The sequence below is a fragment of the Manis javanica genome, chromosome 12 (genome assembly GCF_040802235.1).
Source record: "Manis javanica isolate MJ-LG chromosome 12, MJ_LKY, whole genome shotgun sequence".
Classification (NCBI taxonomy): Eukaryota; Metazoa; Chordata; class Mammalia; order Pholidota; family Manidae; genus Manis; species Manis javanica.
This window is the reverse complement of record NC_133167.1, coordinates 73,738,819-73,754,973: the sequence shown is the minus strand read 5'-3', so window position 1 is coordinate 73,754,973 and position 16,155 is coordinate 73,738,819. Positions and strand designations below refer to the sequence as shown.

General features: G+C 33.6%; 1 long non-coding RNA gene across 1 annotated transcript in view; it reads right to left on the bottom strand.

Annotated features, from left to right (window-relative positions):
- The window catches only part of LOC140845110 (uncharacterized), a 38,018-nt gene extending 22,325 nt beyond the window's left edge, over nt 1-15,693 (bottom strand). Inside the window, exon 1 of the long non-coding RNA XR_012123818.1 lies at nt 14,387-15,693. This is a non-coding gene — a long non-coding RNA (uncharacterized lncRNA). The remainder of the gene's footprint in view (nt 1-14,386) is intronic.
- Between the last annotated feature and the right edge of the window lie 462 nt (nt 15,694-16,155).

Genomic DNA, 16,155 nt, shown 5'->3' with positions numbered 1-16,155 from the left:
TAACCTTATTTTTGTTTCTTTTACTTTTGCTGGAACATTGTCAGCTCCAGATCATTAATCGATTTTGAGGACACACAAGGGAAATTTATCTGAAATACCAAAGGAAATGTTTTCATAAAGCTTCAGTGTAATTGTTAGCAATATTTTATTGCTCTTTTTCACAGTCTTCCCATCCAGCATATTTGGAAACACAGTAACTTTTATAATTTTTGGTATGCTAAATTTCTAGCTTTTAAGCTTCTTATTTTTCAACTTAACAGGAGAAACTATCTTTACCAAGAGAATTTCCAAAAAAGAAGGCCCCATAATTTTATTACTAAAAGTTTACTTAGTGGTACTTTATGTCCACCACTTCACTCTGAAAAAAGTCCTTAAATTGTCAAACTGAGATGAGGCGCATGGCAAATGGTCATAAAGGAGTACCTTCCCATTATTCAGCGAGTCTGTAGCTAAAGCTAATGCAGAACTGGGCAGGATAGTGTTTTTGCTTCAGTTTATTATACTATTTTTATCAAGTGATGACACATTTTTTAGAGTCTGAGTAATTTAGTCAGGATTTTTAAAATTCAGAGCACTTAATGAGCCTAAATATTATCACTTTATTTTAAAGAATCTGGCCAGCAGATGGAAGTCATTGTGTCCTAAATGTGAAAGACTATGACATGGTACTTTTATCCTGTGTAAACAAAACAAATGCACATAAAATGCTCCTTAAGTTCATGTCACTGTCCATGCAGGTTTTACAGTATTTGAACCTATCTTGATGACATGCCAAGTTTTCTACTTTTTTTTAATAAAAGTTTAATGAAATGGTTGCACTAGCTCTGTGTCTGGGGAGGTCTCTTCTAGTGCAATAGGCAAAATCTCAATGCAGATGGGGAAGGGCTCTTGATCGGGAAAGAATTCTTGATCAGATCAAACAAGTCCCAGCAAGAAAGGAATTCATTAAAGCAAGAGTAGGAGCAAAGGTCAGCAGCTATGCAGGCAGTAGAGAGAAAGGAAGAACAGAGGGAGAAAAGGGAAAGTCCACTAAACTCCTGATTGGCAGAGGGCAAATCCCTTGCCAACTCCTAAAACCAAGGTCACCTGGCATCCAGTGTCAGTTTGATTTGCATGGCAAAGAAATTATATCCCAACCACCTCAGAATTTGGGGGAGCCACAGAACCCTGGATGGAGTAAGATTATGTTCTGAGAACTTCCGCTTACCTACTGGCCTGAAATAAAACAGGGAGAGAAAAAAAATTGTGTTAAGACTAGGAAGCTGAATGAAATAGCAAAGTGACAAAAGACATTTACCACTAGAGGTGGAGGTTGGAGAGTTCTTGTCTTTATCATGGAAAAGAGTTCAGAGACAAGTACAGCTGGCTTATTAACAAGAAAGTTTATTTGATACAAGACAGTACACTCCGAAGGGAGTGCGGGTGACCTCAGAGAGGAGGCTCACTTAAGGGTTTAGAGTTAGGAGTTTAATAGGGCTTTTAGGGTAGGGGTCAGCATAAGGCATGTTTTATACATCAGATTCATAATTCCTTTGAATTTTTGTCTTAAGAATAGGGTTATTTAAGTGACTATCTGTTAGGGATCTCAGTATTCTTTACCCAGGTAGATTTATTTACACCCTGGACTTCTATCTCACGTCCTGGTTACAAGGTTACTTAATTGATTAAGTGGCTAGAAGAGGAAGAAGAGCATATAGATTAAGTTAAGGAATAAGATGGGCTGTTTTCACAGGCTAAGTACGTTTTACAATAGCATAACCGTTGTCCCATTTCCCTGCAGATATATCTCACTACTTTTTATCTAATATAAAGAATAAATGAGTAAATTTAAATAAAATAAAAATTATTTATGATTTCCCTTAATGGTTATACTATATTTTAGACACAACTATGAAGTCTGCAACCTGAAATAGTCTGAAAGATATATGTAACTCATCAAATGTAAGAGTTTTACATTTATATGTAATTTTAGATTCATGGTATACTAATATTGCCCTAACACCATAATATGTACCAATGTTTTTCATTTTATTTTCCTTAAATATAATATTTCCCCCTATTATGTCATTTTTGCAATTGATATTACTTAATCATTAAGTGTTTTTTGAATACATTCTGGGTCAAAACTATGATAAAAAGTTGAAAATAATTCCATTTTGTAGGTGCAAAAGAGCTCACTAAAAAAAATCATTCAGAAAATAATCTGCAATTTCTTCTTCAGCCAATAGCTTCTAAAATACATTGATTTCACAAAAGGTGAGCATTTTCCCTGTTTCTTAGTACTGTGTTTGGTCCTGTCTTACAATTGAATGCAACATCTTGTTTAGAAAGAATGACATGTGACCTGAATAAAAGACCAAAAATCTCCCCCAAAAAACCCATTTAGCCAAGACATGACTCAAGGTGCCAGGCTTTTCTTGCTAGCTTGCTTCATGCCTCCCTAGGAAAGTAAACAATTATTGTTAGAAAAAGTGAACATAACATTTTTGCAGGGAAAATTCGACTCAGTTGTGTAACAGTTCTTGAAGCCTCGTCAAAGTAAACGCAGGAAGCCAAAGACGTTGTAGCTTTGTCTATTTTGTCTTAAAAATAGGGTTCTATTACTCCCAATAGAACCTCAATAGTTTTATTTCTTCTACAAAGCTACTTTAGATCTTTCACTCTATATAAAAATCACATAAACAAGAAAAAAAAAAATCCTTTTCACCAAATAGTTTCCAGAGAATAGACACTGAAATAAAAATTCACAGGGCTGCCAATTTTTGTTTTTTAAAAATTGAAGGGTAATATGTTTAATCGTCAAGTAAGTTTAGGAAAAGATGAATTACATGAAGTCATTCAGCTATATTTTAAATCCTAGAGTGGGGAAACCATATCTGTATCTATTTCTGTACCTTTCATCACTGACCTTTCATCAAAAGTGCCTTAGAATAGGAATCTCTCAAATTCTTAAGATGTTCCATATTGCTAATGCAAATTTTTTATTTTCGTGCATTTTAAATCAACACAATTTTCACTAGGACAGAAAAACCCATGAAGCACATTTCCTTGGAGATTTTAGTTAACATTAAATAACATGAAAGTACTGAACTGTGTCTTGACAGTCTGTCCTACTGTAAAATGTAATGACATTATATATGAAGTATTGAAAAGATTTTAAGGTAAGTATTGAGCAGAGCAGTGCATTCTTTAAAAAAGTAGTTACATGAGAAAAGACTGATTAACAACAAATACTGATTTTGGAGTTTGTAGATGTGAATATTATATTATTTCCTCTTTGTGTTTGAAATCAAATGAGAGTTATTCAGACAAATGGAATTTGGTTTGGGTCTGTGGCCACCCTCTGGGCCCTAATACTTCCCTCACATTTGTCCTTTGAGAAATTCCATCCAAAAGTAAATCACAGAGCAGATTTGCTAGAACACCGTGAAGGGAATTGCCTCGGACCTCCTAGACCCGTTAGTCCAAACAGAGAATGACAGACCTTGGGATCTGCCTAATGAAGAAACACTTGGCTTCTCTCTAGCTGTAACTGCTGGTAAAAGATGGTTGGGGCAGATGGCGCTGAACCAGGCAAAACTCACTTTCTATCTTCAGCCTCACTCAGTCAGACAAGAAAATATTTAAACCTCTGAAGGAGAATAGGTAGGGTGATGGGAAAGAGCAGAAGATACTTTCCTATAACATTTTGAAAATTTCTGTATTTTTTCAAATATTTCCAAATATCTAAATTTTTAGTGTCATGTAAACAAACAGATATGCACCTGTAATTTTGGAAATTAATGAATGTAACATGATCTTTTCATGGAAGAAATTGAATAGGGAGGCATTTTGACTAAGGCTATTAAACAAATGCAGTGAGGGACCCTCCAATACTTAAAATCTGTGACTTAGAAGCTGAAGTTAGGTTTCACATTGGTTTACAAATATTTTACTATAGTTAAACTAATGAATAACACATGAAACATTTGCACAGCAAGTTGTTTATAGAAAGTAACTATCATGACATCAAATTCATAGATGTAGCTTAAGTCATAACTTCAGAAATATGACAACATAAAGCACATAAATATCTATGGATGATAAATGCATTTTTGCCAATTCATAAATAAGCATTTCTTATGTATTATGTAAGAATTATTATTTTTCTATTTTTGAAAACATTGCTAGCTTTTCTTTAGAAAGTTCAAATTTTGATTGGACAGCTGAAATTGATCCCTTTTGTATTTAAGGAAAAGGGCTATTATAGAATGAGAATGTGCTTTGATTGTAATAAATGACTGTAGTTTTGAGTTTTTATATTTTATGTCAATGACTGTACTGTTTCACATCTGGAAAAATCTGTAACTGTGATTTCATGTAAAGAATATAAACTAATATCTTCCATTAATTTTCCTGCAGCACCATGTATTTATTTATTGTAATTGCTGTAAAATGAATTTGTCCGATAAAGAAAGACTTGGGTCCTGATATATTTAGATACTTTGGGCCTGATACCAGCTCTGCCATCTCTTTAGGCAAGATTGTGTAGAAGTAAAATGTGTGACTTTGGAGTCAGGCAGTCCCAGTAGATTCCAGATGACTGTCCTCTTAATGAATTTAAATTGTTTTACTACAACAGGCAGATTTTGAAACTGGTGGGGCAATTTTTAAATATTTATTTTTTGTTCTTTAACAACATATATCAACAACACATTTATAACAACACATATATTATTAAAGCTAGAAGTTTTCAAAAATACTTTTAGCAAAAGATAGCCTTGTCAAATCTAGAAAATTATTTCACTAAAGTCTTTACAGAGAAATAAGATGGATATAGTATATGCTCTGAAATTTCTCATCTTCAAATAAGTTCCTGCTGAAGGGGCTGTGACTGACTGATCAGAAACCTCCTCTGGACTTGGTTAATGGTCGCCGGAGAATTGGGTCATATTGTATGAAAATGGATGGAGGGTGGAAGGTGGGGGCAATATTGGTAGGCTGGCAGTGTAAAAAACTTTATCGCTGGTTGCGAGTGTGGGTGATTTTTGCTCTTCTTCCATCCCTCTATGCATTTTAAAATGTTCTTAATAATAAACATAACTTTAAATCACAAAAATGTTTTAAAATTTAAAAAATGATTATTTAGCTATTGACTTAAAATTCAATTCCACTTTCGTACTTTCATAAAGGAGTAGAAAGGAGTTAATGCTCTTCATATGATTAGTTACATAGGCTCATGGTGGGCTTAAAAACTGTTCTGAAATGTCCTGCCTTTGCTTATATTTTATGACTAATGGAATATCCTGGTGAAATTCCTGGCTGAAGGCAGAGATATTGCCTTCACTGTGACACCAACACGAATGCCATACATAGTGGGTGTACTCATAGTGTGGACTCTATATGCCCTAGCTTAAAACCACTGATACGCATGTGCAGTGAAATTTTCATGTGTCCATAACTCTGAAATGTTTGAGTTTAGTCTGCCCTAATATATATAATATATATATTATATATATATATATATATTAGGCTATTTTAAAGACCTTTAAGAGAGTTACAAAGTACTTTGAGAAATTAAAGGTACTTTGAGGAATTAATTTCTCCAATTATTTTAAAGTGGAAGTTAGGTGATAAATATATATGACTGTGTTCATAGAATACCATTGGATGACAAAGAAAAGTGGTATGAGCAATATATAATATCTAAATTTGAAAAAATCCCCCTCAGCCCATTAAATAGCAACTAATAAAATTTGTTTTCAACAACAAACTAACTCCTCCCAACCATTTTTTATTCTAGAGAAAATAATAATAGTAGCAAACAGTAATTGTAGATAATATTCTTGGATGCTAACTATGTAAAGACTGGATGCTAATTAATTCTGCTATGTGTATTCATTCATTTAATTCTTACAACAAGCATATGAAGTAGGTGCTCTCAAGTTCCCTTTCTACAGATGAAGAAACTGAGGCATAAGGGTTAAATAACTTGTCCAAAGTCATACAGCTAGGAATTGGTGAGGCAGAATTTAAATCCAGACAGTTGGGCTCCAGTTTCTATATTATTAATCTTTATATTACAATGACATGTAACAAGAAGTGAAACATCAACATTTTTAGCCTTTCTCTTTTAAAGTTATTCTAAGCAACACAGCAGCTTGGGTTTGAATGTGTGATCATCTAAGATATCTAATTAAATTTCCCCTTTTTTTCAAAATTCACTTGAAATCTACTCTTTGCTTTTGCACTATAGTCCTGTCTTTTGAGGCATTTTATTAAATAAGAGTATGACACATTAAGCCATATTTCCTGCCAATTTAAAATTTCTGGAAAAAAGAATTCTCCTTAACACTTGTTTGAGAGATCTATTGTCAGTAGCTTAAGTTATAAATGTTATGTGGGAACATGTACTTGTACTTTTAATATATTTTTAATTAATCATTAAAGTGATCTTTATATTCTAGCAAGATTTTATATCTATACATGAAACAAGTTTACACAATTAAAACTAGGAAAGTCTTGGTCTCCAAATTTGTTACTCAATGCTATAAATCTTAGAACTAATTAATTGCAGACTCATTCCTATATATTTATATTCATGTTCTCCTATTATTACTTCTAACCACTAATATCATAAAATTAAATAAATTCCAAACAATCAATAAATAAAAGCAGTTACCTTTTATGATAAAGGCAAAGCTAATAAAACCTTGTTCCATGAAGCTTAAAATTATTACTGTTTAGTTTAATTAGCTACAGATTAATATAATGGTCACAAAGAAATAATTAAGAGAAAGCTCAGAAGAGAAAAGAAATGAGTGAGGTAATATGTAGCTACTTCTAGTGAATGTATGTATCCAGGAAGAGGGAGATTTAATTCTAGGTGCTAAAATGGAATTTTCTTTAAAGTCCATTCATTCTTCTTACTAATGTACCAACCTCATCAAAAAATGACATGGACATTTAAAAAATAGGTAGATATTTCTGTACCTCACTTCTCAAATTTTGAGTTTAGTTTGCGATGGAGGTCCAGGAATCTTTATTTTATGAAAACTTCCCAGTCAGATTTGAGAATCTCTGCATAATACTAATGATAGAAGTCAACCTGAAAAATTTGTGTGAAACAGGGATCAGGATTCACTTTGTGCCTATGGAAATCACATCAAGCCTGCATGGTTTAAAGGAATGTTGAAGCTTTCTCATTGCTTCTCATCTGTCACACAGTGACTCACTGTATATGTCATTCTGGCTTCTGCTGCAATTATTCCAGTGCTCGAAACAGAAGGTCAAAAGGTCCCACATTTTTACAGCCATTTCTGTTGTCAGTAAAAATTAAGAATTCTCAACTTCAACCTAATTTCAGCATCAAATTCCCATCTCCATAATAAACTATGTCTGTTAAAGTATCTCCTTTTCCTAAGTCCTTGGTGTTGTCAAGATCTCTCTACATGGAGCTGTTTGATGAATGGCATGGTAGGAACTTTGAACTGTATGAACTATATATGAGATAGGCAAAGGGAAGGGATTTGAGATTTTAGAGTTTTGAGTTTTATCTTGTCAAATCTTTTTATAGCAGCTGAGGAACAGACATTTAGATAATGTTCTTATGACTTCTCATGATAAAAAGTGTGACTTCCAGCTTCATAGAACTAACTTGTCATGAATAATAGCACTTGACCATCTGTTCACCTCATACTCAAAGCTCTATTACATTGAAAGTGCACTTTGCTCTCTACAAAACAACTGGGCTTCTTTCTAAGGTACTTCACATATATTACTTAAGTTTTCCACATAGGATTTCTGTAAGTAAGAGACATGTCTTATTCCTTTATAACAAGAAATCATTATTATAGGAAAAAAGGAGAAAATGCAAACAAGATTGTAGCACAAGCTTGAAGCAGTCTACATCATTTGCAGGGAAGTATTCTGGTGATTGGTGTTTAATTTTATTTCTCTTTATTTTTTTAATAGTACAACCTTTTTATTAATCTTGGTTTCTTCTTGCAACAACATAACAAATGTTAGAACAAAGTTCATGTAATTTAAATACCCTTGTCCTGGTGATTTTCATTTCAGACAGCATGGAGTTATTCATTTTTCCTTTTGAAATTGCAAAACAATAATGATGTTTTGATTTAAAAAAACTGAAGTTGATTATTTTGCATAAATATCACTAGGAATATTTCTAGCATTCAGATATCAAAACCATTTTGTGACATAATGTTTGATTTCATGATAGGCTTTCTAAATTTCTGAAAGAATTGAACAAAATTTTTCTGTGTCTAGAAGACAGTAAGATACCCATTGGGTACACTTTGTGTCATGCTTGGTTATCACTTATGACATTTATTATTTAAGGCTTGTAATAAAAATTTTATGTGAACACCTTAAGAAATTCTATGTTTTGGTATTAATTATATAATGCTGCATAATATCCTGCTGTTGAATTGCCATTCATCTTCATCCACATCATCAAAGAAAAATGAATGGAATAAACTTAAATGCATAACACTAATGAAAGAAGTCAACTTGAAAAAGTTACATACTGTATGGTTCCAACTATGTGACATTCTAGAAAAGGCAAAACTGTGGGGATGGTGAAAACATCAGTTTAGCTGCAGTGGGGAGAAGATAAAGATGAATAGACAGGAGCACAGAGAAAATACCTTATATGATGCTGTAATTGTGCATATATAACACTATACATTTATCCAAACCTATAGAATGTATAATACTAAGGGTGACCCCAAATGTAAACTATGAACTGTGGGAGATAATGATGTTTCAATGTAGATTTGTCAGATGTAAACATGTACCACTCTAGTGGGGGATATTAATATTGGGGAGGTTATACATTTGAGGGAGAAGGGGATATAGGGAAACCTGTACCTATTGCTCAATTTTGCTGTGAACCTAAAACTGCCCCCCAACATAAAGTCTATTAAAAAATGAACAGAATACTAGTAGATAAGAGTTTCCAATTTAACTATAATTTCACTCTTTTGCACTGTGGTAGCAAATGGTATTTCTATTAATGAATGTTAGATAATAAGCAAGCTAGATGGGTTGCTATTATAAACATGTCAGGTACTTGGATTTTTGAAACAAGATTTCTCTATGGAAATAAAATGTAGCTCTTAATCTGTTATTCAAATGAGTTTGAAAAAAATCCAACCACAACTTCCTCCTTAAAACTGAAGTTACACTAATTGCAACAAATTAGAATAGATACTATGACTAGGACAGACCTTCTAGTTAATGTTCGTTAGTTCAGCATGCAGGAATAGGTGATGAGGATCCATGTTTTGTGGGGCCACCAGTTGTAGTGACACATATATTAAGGTGCAACACCATCAGGACAGAGCACATTCCTGGGAGCCACCTTGAACCGCAAACCTGGGGTTGTACCATCTTTGCCTACTAGCCTCTCAACTTGAAGAATGTGCTCATGAGTATGTGCCTGTCATCTCAGTGTTGTTCAAGAGTGACTCCTCGGTTGCTGGCTGCATGGCTGGATATACCAAAGCCTAGCAACCTAGGAGGTGACATGGTGAGAGAACTCTTAACCCAGTAAGAATGTTCTGTCTCAGAGGGTTGCTAAAAAATATATTTTGATCCTCTTTCTTGGGACATTTGATTTCAAGAGAGGACATTAAAAGTAAAAACTGTAAGTGTAAGCATGAGTTATTTAGGGAGAAACTGACAAGGGAACTGACTGGTAAGTAGGGTGGAGTCACCAGGATGGGGAGGAAGAGAGAGCTGGCTTCCCAGGAGATGATGAGACGCCTAGGTCTCCAGCACTGTCTTTTGGTTCGTCTGAGTTTTCATTGCATCTTGAACGTTACAGCTGGTCTTCCAGTCCTCCAGAGGCTTGAAATTTCCTGTATTTCCTTATTTTCTGGCATACAGGTAATAAATCTTCATTTGGTGACCTCAGTATGTCCTGTTCTTTGTAAAGTGAAAGATTTTAGCACAATGTTTATATAAGGATAAAAATGAAGGAAGTAAGTGAATGCCCTATTGTGGTAGCATACATTCTAACAGCCGGCCAATCTCACTGAACTTACTATTACCATTTAGCCTTATGGTGTTTCTAAGGTTGTGCCGTAAGCAATGAGTATATGTTTTTTGCCAAAAATATATGTGTTAAATACTGTAGGTTGAAATATCAGCCTTCTTTATGACAGCAGATAGTTTTGATGAAAGCAGAAAGTATTACAAAGAAAACTAATTAAAACATCTTAAGGGATTTTATTATCTACACTATATTAGAATAGTTATTATCTGAATTAAAATATGTACCTTATTTAAAACTCTCTTTTGGAAATTTAAACTCAAAGTAGACAAATATGACATTTTCTACAGGGGCTCTGGCTACTGGAAGATGAAATACTTTTACAAACTTTCAACATGTTTGCAGTTACAACTTCATGTCCCCACAGGAATTGGCGAACAGAAACACATAGAATATGCAGTGATTTTGAAAGTACATACAGGTTTTAGCTATTGTTTTAGAACTGATACTCCAAGCCACACAGGCAATTAAAAAACAGCAGTAATGAAAGAAAATCCTCATCTGAATCACCTACATATTATGGCTGTCTTCAGTGATCCTGTGTGCAGTTTGTGTAGCTAATAGTACTTAGAATGCCTAACCATAGTCAGGTTTAATAAATGTGAACTCCCTTGTCTGCACTTTTAGTCCCTCTCCCATCTTCCCCAAACCATTTGCTCTCATCCCTCTACCCTTTCCTGGAAAATACCTTTTATATCAAATGTAGAATATGATCTCCTGTTGGTTTCATTGTCCCAGTGGCACCCAGGGACTTGAGATCATCACTATCTTTGTTTGCATAGAAGCAGAAATTCAGAATGAAATAAAGAATCACTTAAGTGTGCAGATGCATTTGGTCTTCTGTATAAAACTGGTAACTTTCTTTACCTAAGAGTGACTTGATCTCTAGTGGAATCTAGATCTATGTTTAATATGACAGGTGTTTTATGTTGTTTACAAATCCAACTTAGGGGATATAAGCACTTTACTGTTTTTAGATAGAATTGGTCAATGTCAGGTCACATGAAAATATGTTTACTTTTCCTGTTTTCTTCCACTCTGTGGATTTCAAAGCATTTTGCAAATACGATTTTAATTCAGAAATCCAGACCTCTTACACAGATGTTATATTGGGGAAAGACAAACAAACACTAAAAACTCTACAAATATATAAAGGTTAGAAATATTTTCACTGTAAGTTCAAGAATTTCATACAAGCACTGAGAAAATTTTAGAAGGAAGGAAAGTGAGAAAGCAGCTAATGAAGTATTACTGCCAGAGTTTGCTTTTAGTTCATCCTTAAGTCCTGACTGTATGGACTAGAATATTTAGCTAGGTTAAAATCATGGAAATCACATCGTAAAGCCTGATATTTCAACCAATAACAATTAACACTACTCATGTAATTTTGGCAAAAACATACACTCATTGCTGTCAACCTCAGAACACCAGAAGGCTAAATGGTATATATTTATTTCAAATATATTTAATTCAAATACCCTGAATCCTGACTATTTGATTATTTGTAGATTTCTTTTTATTGACCCAAGTAGTTTTCAAGTATTTGCCCAATAAAAAATAATGTCTTACGTATAAAGATTATTCACCAAGGTAAATTTATATTTGCTCCACAAATATTTTCTGAAATGTTGCTACTTTCTTTCAAATACTTACAAACACTGTGGTGTATTCTTGAGATATATGTTCCCAGTTATTCATTTTGGATTCTGTCCAGGAGATATTGAAAGTTAGACCTTTATATCAAACACAAAGTATTGCCTTATTGCTCTACTAAATCACTGTTTTGTCTACTGAAATTGGAAAAAATTCCTTTAAAACATTCAAGAGAATGTTTTATTCTGAGATGTTGTCAGCTCTCAAGGTGTGAAACATATTCTGCTTTCAATCAGACATAAAACAATGGCCTTTGTATCAGAATTAAATCAAATTGTCTCCTTTTTCTGAAAATTTCTGATTAGAGAATTAATACTGGGGATTGTGGGGAGTGGAGGCTGGCTAATTGAGAATGAGCCGCATAATAGTTTAGCGACAGGAATCAGGAGTTAATGTTGGGTTTTGGGTTAAATTTGAAAGAAATTTCTTTCATGTTTCCTCCCCATGGCCTTATTCATTACTCATATTTTGTTTACTAAAAATATGCAAGTTGTTAGACTTCCTGCCATAGAACAGTGGGTGCTTGAGCAGCAGAGGCCTTGACTTGTTCAATATATAGTTGTGTGCAGTGTGCACACTGAGAGACTCCTCAGCTGATAAATGTTTACTGAAACTTTGTTGGGCCTTACCACATTGTATTATTTTATATATAGAAGATACATGTATAAATTATATATACACTTACATATATATATATCTGTATGTATATATATATACTTATATATATATATATATATATATATATATACACACACACAATAAACTTAAAAAGCCATTTTCCCTGGCTACATGATGCTTATAATCTATATAACATACTTTTAGTGTTTGTATACATGAACTTAGTTTAGAGAATAAGATAATATGATTTAAGAGGAAATCATAAGACTAGAAAAACCAAACAGCCACTTATTTTATCAAAATACTGCCAGAAATGGGTATACTGTGGAGTCATTTCCAGGACTGAAGATCAACATTATAAAAAAACAAAAATTATTCAAAAGATTTTAACACATTCATTTTTGGGGGATATCCTTTTCTTAAATGTAATTTTTTTTCATTTTGAGCTGAACTGCACTTGCAAAACCAGGGGGCATAGGACTAAGTTTAAGCCAGTCATCTCTCAAACACTGTTAATTGTTAAATGAGGTGCAGCATTGGGTCAGAAGGCATGGCATTCAAATCAGAGCATTTCAAACCTTAGCTTTTCCTGGCTATTTATTCAGTGAATTTGTTTCTGTTTAGTCATGGTTGCCATCTGACCTATTTTCTGGGCATGTTGCCCACTTGGATTCATGTTTATGTACTCATTTTGACTAAGAATTTAATGTGGTTTTGAAGGCTGGAGCTCATGATTTTTACATCTGTAATCACCACATGGTGGTGTAGGTTAAAAATCTTTGGAAAAAATTACGCAGGTAAGATATCTATAATAGTTGAATGATTTGTTGTTAGCCAGAGCATTATTTTCATATGTTAAGCCACTATAAACAAAACATAAATACAGGGGGAAATAATAAATTGAAATAAAAACATTGTTGAATATAAACTGGAATGATTAAAATTAAAAAAAAAATAAGTGGTATGATGTTGATTATATTAATATCATAGGAGTACAAAATATTTTATGCAATTCTAAATGTTACATAATTCAGACTGCCTTGTAGTTAATTATTAACATTAACTTCACATCATTCATCGATAGTAACAGCGATCTTTAAAAATCATCTCCATTTATATAAATTGCATTTTTTCATTAGCTTTTCTTTTAGGAGAATATGTCCCACAATGCTTAGCTGAGCACATTCTCTACAGTTTACAATGAGCATGTACTTAATAGTTTAAACTTTAGAGTCATCTGACTGAGAAAAGTGACTGTTCTTTGGTCAGAGTCCCAATTTTACCTACTACCATCAGATAAGCTACCTCAGTTCCTTTTTAAAATGTGAAGTATAAATAACTGTGTCATTGCCTTACATGATTGTAGAGATGTCCACCCTGGGGTAGAGCAGAGGAAACCGTAAGAACCCTCAACATCTTGAGATGACAAAGTCACAGAACGACACAGATTTGCCCTCTAAAGTGAATTCATGGGGATTCAGAAGCACAATATACATCATATAAACAGTTTTTTCAATGTATTTCAGACATTATATGTAGCAGCTGAAATACTGAATAAATTTGAAAAAATTGCCTATCATTCTTGTAAGGATTTAATTCCTCATGTCACTTTTTTTTTTTTACTTCAAACAAAAATAACTAGGTAAATGAAAATAATAAGTATTAAGTTTTATTGAAATGGTGTCATGATTCAGGATCCATGTCCAGAATTCCTTTTTTATTAGTATTTATTGCTTCCTTCTTAAGATAAACACTCTTTTATCTAGGCATGTTTGGATTTATAGAACGGTGCTCAGTAGGAAAATCCATCAAAAGAAATTGGCAAAAGGATTACACAGGATGAAATTTTACCATTTGAAGTAGTTGTGCTGATATATGAACTGTTTAATGAGTCTTTTTGACATTGGAAATATGTTTAGCCTTGTGGCCTCTTTTCTGTGATACTTACATATCCTTCCATGAAATAATTGCTTTGAATCCTTAATGAATTGTGATGCTGGAACTAATAACTGCTAAAGGAATAAAAATGCTTTCTCAGTGACAAGAACAGTAAAATACCTTTCAGTGGTGAATCAGTGTACTTCCACTTTCCAAGACACACAGCTCTTTGCAGTTCTGGAGTATCACACTTTCAATAAAGTAGAATATCGGAAGAGAGAACATATGTTGTTTCCTGTATTACTCATACAAATCTAAAGCGGGGTGAACTTTATTCATCAGAAATAAATTGCATGTCAGGTAAATGCTGAGAATTTTTTATTGATAATCTGCTAGGCAGAATGACTCTTGATAGTTCCTATAATGATATAGTGGGAATTTTTTATTCTTTTTCTTAAAAGAGGGTTGCAGTAATCCTTAGAGTCAAATAATATTTTATTTTGAGAGTATGTACTTCAAAGTTAGCCAGTAACTGGGAGATATAACTTTTTGAAAATCAATGCACATAGACTCACAGGAGACTGATTACAGTTTATACTATCTGACTCTCCCATGTAGACAAGTGTACCTGTCTCTCAGTTCTGATTCTTTTACCTTCTAAGTCATTCTTAACCCACCAGGAGCACTGTCCCAAAGTGCTTCACTGATTTTTTTCTAGGAACCTGTACAAATTACCTAGGACTCCAAGTAAAGAGTTGTGAGCAGTCTGCATCAACAATCAGTCCCTATGGCTTATCTTTTCATCCTCTTGACATTGTCTTTTACAAAATAAATGGATTATACATTTGGACTATGGTAATGGAAAATTCAGTTTATCCATTAAACCTTTATTTTTAGTGACACTGGGGAAGCAGTCATCTTTTCACATAGCAATATTTTCAAAAATATTTTCTAAATGGAGAATAAACATATTTCTCAAAGTAAAATAAAAGGGTATCCTAATCCTGGAGCTATACTGGGTTCTTGATGTAATTTTTAAAAAATAGACTTTATTTTTTAAAGCACTTTAGGTTCACAGTAAAACTGAGTGGAAGGTCCAGAGATCTCCCACATACTCTCTTCCCCACACATGCATAAATTTCCCCATTATCAATATCCCCCACCAGAGTGCTACATTTTTATGATTAATAAACCTACATTCACAAATCATTATCCCCAAAGCCTGTAGTTTACATTAGGTTTCATTCTTGGTGTTGTACATTTGATGGGTTTGGACAAATTTATAATGACATACATCTACCACTATAGTATCATACCATATATCAACTTAAATGTAAAACTCAAAACTGTAAGGACAATGGTTTCATTGTCCTTAAAATCCTCTGTGCTCCACCTATTCATCCCTCCCACCTCCCTAGCCCCTGGCACCACTGATATTTTTACTGTCTCCACAGATTTGCCTTTTCCGGCATTTTGTATGTTAGAATCATACGGTATGTAACCTTTTCAGACAGACTTCTTTCATTTAAGAATATGCATGTAAGTTTCCTCCTTGTCTTTTCAAGCCTGGATGTCTCATTCCTTTAGTACTGCATAATATTCCATTGTCTGAATGTATCACAGTTTATCCATTCACCTACTCAAGGACATCTTAGTGGCTTCCAAGGTCTGACATTCTGAATAAAGATACTATAAACATTTGTGTGCAAGTTTTTGTGTGGATATAAATTTTCCACTCCTTTGGGTTGAAAGGAGTGCAATTGCTGTATCATATGGTAAAAAATGTTTAGTTTTGTAAGAAACCACGAAATTGTCTTCCAAGTGGTTGCACCATATTGCACCCCACTAGCAATGAATGAAAATTTTTGTTTCTGCGTTGTCACCAGCACTTGGTATTTGGCATTTTGGATTTTGGCCATTCTAGTAGGTGTGCAGTTGTAGTTCATTGT